Here is a 5,186-nt window from a genome sequence, read left to right as displayed (position 1 = left end):
GTGACGTGACAAGGAGAGGGCCCAAGGAGGCGCTGGAGAATCCGGTAAGAAGCGCGCCGGCCGGGGAGGACGCCGCGGCAAGGCCAAGCAGCGGCAAGGAGACAGACCTCCCCACGGCCGTGACAAGGATGAAGACGATGACGACGATGAAGACATGGATGATGTCGAGACCAGTGAGCAGGAGTTCCAGAAAGCCACATAGGTCTTGTGCGTTGACGGCGGTGCTTCTCTGCATACTTCGCACCGCCAACTCAAGCAGTGGGTGCGGGAAGTCAATGCGGCAGAACCGCCTGTCGAGTCACGCAAGCTTCTGAAATGGTCCAGCACGCCTATCATCTTTGATATTGAGGACCACCCTGATCGCACAACTGCGGTCGGGTGCTTGCCGATGTTGGTTTCACCAACTATCCGCAACCTCAAGGTCACTAAGATGCTAGTTGACGGCGGGGCCGGCTTGAACCTGATCTCCTCCGCTGTACTCCAGAAACTCCAGATCCCTGACAGCGAGCTTGAAGAGACCGGCACATTCCAAGGAATCAACCTGGGAAGGAGCAAGCCGAAGGGGAAGGTCACGTTGCTAGTAACATTTGGCAGCGAGGTGAACTTCAGGACTGAGAGGGTCACTTTTGACGTTGCCAATTTTCCATTGCCTTACAATGGGATACTCGGCCGTCCAGCACTCGCAAGTTCATGGCAGCCTCTCACTACACATACAACATGCTGAAGATGCCAGGCCTGATAAGCGTCATCTCTGTCCCTGGCGACAAGAAGGATGCTCTTATCTGCGCCAACAAGATCTACCAGGAAGCGGCAGCCGCAACAGATCGCAAGTCACTTGCCGTTGAAGCTCCCAGGAGGAAGAAGAAGACCAAGTCTGGCAAGAGTTCTGATGCCCACTCCGGCAAGCGCACCTCTTCGGAGTGCTGCGCTGCCGTCGAGGACGCACCATCGGGCTCCACCGGCAAGTGTAAGAAGACAATGGCAGCTCCGCCAGAGACCAAGAAGGTGTCCGCCAAGGAGGACGGCACTGGTGGTACCCTCACCATCGGTGCCACTCTCGACCCTAAATAGGAAAGCGCGCTCATTGCTTTCCTGCGGGCGAACGTCGACGTGTTTGCGTGGCAACCGTCTGACATCCCCGGTGTTCCCAGGAAAGTAATTGAGCACCATCTTGCCGTTTGTCCTCATGCGCGGCCCGTCAAGCAGAAAGTCAGGAAGCAAGCAGTGGAGCGCCAAGAATTCATCGCAGAAGAGATCAAGAAGTTGGAAGCAGCAGGCCTTGTCAGAGGAGTGCTCCATCCTACGTGGTTGGCCAATCCTGTAGTCGTGCGCAAGGCGAACGGGAAATGGAGACTTTGTATCGACTTTACCGATGTTAACAAAGCTTGTCCCAAAGACCCATTTCCTTTGCCGCGCATTGACCAGATTGTTGACTCCATGGCCGGATGTGATTTGCTTTCATTTCTTGACCATACTCAGGATACCATCAGATCTTCATGGCAGAAGAGGATGAGGAGAAGACCGCATTCATCACTCCATGTGGCACGTACTGTTTCATACGGATGCCTTTCGGTTTAAAAAATGCTGGTTCAACATTTGCAAGAGTAGTCCATGTCGCTCTTGAGCCACAAATACACAGAAATGTGGAAGCCTACATGGATGACATAGTGGTCAAGAGCAAGGACAAGGCAACTCTGATTCAAGATTTAGACGAGACCTTTGCAAATCTGCGCAAGATCAGCATCAAGCTCAACCCCGAGAAGTGCGTGTTTGGAGTCCCCTCCGGCAAGCTTCTCGGGTTCTTCGTGTCTCAGCGGGGAATCGAAGCCAATCCCGACAAGATCAAGGACATTGAGCAGATTGAAGCACCAAAGCGCGTCAAGGATGTACAAAGACTTGCCGGTTGCGTGGCTGCTCTCAGCAGGTTTATCTCTAGGTCTGCTGAGCGCGCCCTGCCATTTTTCAAAATATTGAAAAAGGCAGGTCCAATGAAATGGACTCCGGAAGCGGAGGCTGCGCTGCAAGACTTAAAGAGATACCTGTCCTCCGCTCCAATACTTGTCGCACCTAAGCCACAAGAGAAGTTGCTGCTGTATGTAGCGGCAACCAATCAAGTGGTTAGTGCTGCGTTAGTAGCAGAGAGGGAGGCAGATGATGAGCCAGCAACCACGGCAATCGCATCCAGCGACAAGCAGGGGGCTTCCCCGACAAGCTCTGGCCCCAACAAGGATGGATCTGCGCAGACGCGCGAGGAGATACAGAAGAGAATGGTGAAGCGCCCAGTTTACTTTGTCAGTTCCCTTCTGCAGGGAGCTAGGTCAAGGTACTGTGGCGTGCAGAAAATGCTTTTCGGCCTTCTCATGGCCTCGAGAAAGCTGCGCCATTACTTCCAAGCACATAAGATCACGGTTGTCACTCGTTTTCCACTGAAGAGGATACTACAGAATCCAGAAGCGACAGGCAGGATTGTTGAGTGGGCACTGGAACTGTCAAGCTTTGGCCTCAAGTTTGAGAGTACTTCAACTATCCAAAGCAGAGCATTGGCAGAATTCATAGCAGAATGGACGCCAACACCAGATGAAGAAATTCCTGAAACGAGCATCCCCGTCAAAGAAGCAAGCAAAGAGTGGCTGATGTACTTTGATGGTGCCTTTTCGCTACAAGGCGCCGGCGCTGGCGTGCTGCTTGTCGCACCCACCGGAGAGCACCTCAAGTACGTAGTCCAGATGCACTTTCCCAAGGAGCAAGCAACAAACAATACTGCAGAGTATGAAGGCTTGCTTGCCGGTCTCAGGATCGCGGCAGACCTTGGGATCAAGAAGCTCATTGTCAGGGGTGACTCGCAGCTTGTCGTCCGCCAAGTGAACAAGAGCTATCAGAGTCCATTGATGGAAGCCTACGTTGACGAAGTGAGAAAGCTAGAAGAGCACTTTGACTGCCTACAGATGGAGCATGTTCCAAGAGCTCGGAACGCCATTGCCGATGGCCTATCAAAGTGCGTTGCACTTAAGTTACCTGTGGAACCAGGGATCTTTGTGCTCAAGCTGACTCAACCGTCCGTAACGCCATCAACTGGACAGAGCAAGAAGAGGAAGTTGATTTCTGGTGACTATTTGCCGGCAGAGCTTCCCGAAGCCGCCACCAAGAAGGTCCCCAAGATCAACGCCAAGAGCGCTGAGGAGCATTCTGCTCCGGCAAGCCCCAGGGTTTGTTCCGTTGAAGCAGAAGCTCCCGACAAGTTTTGCTCCGGCAAACTTGCCGGGGAATGTCAAGCTCCGGCAGAGCCGCAAGTTCTCGCCGTAGAAGCGGACGTTCCCGCAGCAACAGATTTGCCTTGCGCTGAGGAGCAGTCTGCTCCGGCAAGCCCCAGGGTTTGTCCCGTTGAAGCAGAAGCTCCCGACAAGTTTTGCTCCAGCAAACTTGCCGGGGAACGTCAAGCTCCGGCAGAGCCGCAGGTTCTCTCCGTAGAAGCGGACGTTCCCGCAGCAACAGATTTGCCTTGCGCTGAGCAGCAGTCTGCTCCGGCAAGCCCCAGGGTTTGTTCCATTGAAGCAGAAGCTCCCGACAAGTTTTGCTCTGGCAAACTTGCTGGGGAACGTCAAGCTCCGGCAGAGCCGCAGGTTCTCGCCATAAAAGCGGATGTTCCCGCAGCAGCAGATTTGCCTTTAGTCCTTGTTGTCGAGCCACAAGCTCCAGCATGGGAACAGCAGATTGTCCGTTTCCTTCAGACAGGAGAACTTCCCGAAGAGCAAGAAGAAGCGGAAAGAGTAGCCCGACAGTCAAGTATGTAGCAGTTTGTCGACAACACACTGTACAGAAGAAGACTCAACGGTGTGAAATTGAAGTGTATTTACCGAGAAGACGGACAAGAGCTGTTGGCAGAGATACATGGAGGCATATGTGGACACCACATTGGCGCAAGAGCACTTGCCGGCAAAGCATTCCGGCAAGGTTTCTTTTGGCCGACAGCCCTCCAGGATGCAACTGCACAAGTAACCAAGTGTGAAGCGTGCCAGTTCCATTCCAAGCAGATACACCAACCAGCTCAAGCTCTCCAGACGATCCCTTTATCCTGGCCATTTTCGGTCTGGGGGCTCGACATTCTCGGCCCCTTTCCCTGAGCAGTCGGGGGCTTTGAGTACTTGTACGTTGCAATCGACAAGTTCACAAAGTGGCCGGAAGTGGAACCAGTGAGGAAGGTGACAGCACAGTCAGCAGTCAAGTTCTTCAGGTCGATCGTTTGCCGCTTCGGGATCCCTAACAGGATAATCACCGACAACGGTATGCAATTCACGAGCCGCACCTTCATGCAGTACGTCCAAGATCTTGGCGCCAAGGTCTGCTTCGCTTCTGTTGCTCACCCGAGAAGCAACGGTCAAGCGGAGAGGGCGAATGCTGAAGTGCTGCATGGGCTCAAGACCAGGACTTTCGACAGGCTGCACAAGTGCGGAAGAAACTGGATCGAGGAGCTGCCGGTGGTTCTTTGGTCGATCAGGACGACGCCAAATCGAGCCACTGGCCAGACACCTTTCGCTCTAGTCTATGGAGCAGAGGCAGTTCTCCCCATGGAACTCGTATACGGGTCACCTCGAGTGCTCGCTTATGATGAGCTTAAGCAAGAGCAGCTGCGACAAGATGACGCGCTGCTCCTTGAGGAAGACCGTCTTCAGGCTGCTGTACGAGCTGCTCGCTACCAGCAAGCTTTGCGCCGCTACCATAGCCGCAAAGTTAACGCCAGAAGTCTCGAGGAAGGCGACCTTGTTCTTCGGCGCATTCAGTCCGCCAAGAATTCCAACAAGTTAACGCCGAAGTGGGAAGACCCTTAACGGGTGAAACGAGTCACTAGGCCTGGCGCTGTCCGCCTTGAGACCGAAGATTGCATTCCGGTGAGCAATTCCTGGAACATTGAGCATCTTCGTAAGTTTTACCCGTAAGGCGCGGTTGCCGGAACCTGTTCCGGCAACCACCTTTTGTACAAGTCTTGCCGCTGTTGCATGTAATCCTTTGTACAAAGCCGGGCGCAGACCCCGTGCATAAGTAAAACTCATATGCTCTGCACATCTTGTCGATTTCATGCTTTCTATTTTTTGCATATGTGATCTGACACTTTGTGCAGCACCTACTCCCTGGTAAGCAATAACGAGTCGTAAGGCTCCATATCTTTATTTTCTCTTCTTTCTTTTTTC

The sequence above is a fragment of the Triticum dicoccoides genome, chromosome 3A (genome assembly GCF_002162155.2).
Source record: "Triticum dicoccoides isolate Atlit2015 ecotype Zavitan chromosome 3A, WEW_v2.0, whole genome shotgun sequence".
NCBI lineage: Eukaryota > Viridiplantae > Streptophyta > Magnoliopsida > Poales > Poaceae > Triticum > Triticum dicoccoides.
The sequence above is the reverse complement of the archived record's forward strand: the minus strand, read 5'-3'. Positions refer to the sequence as shown.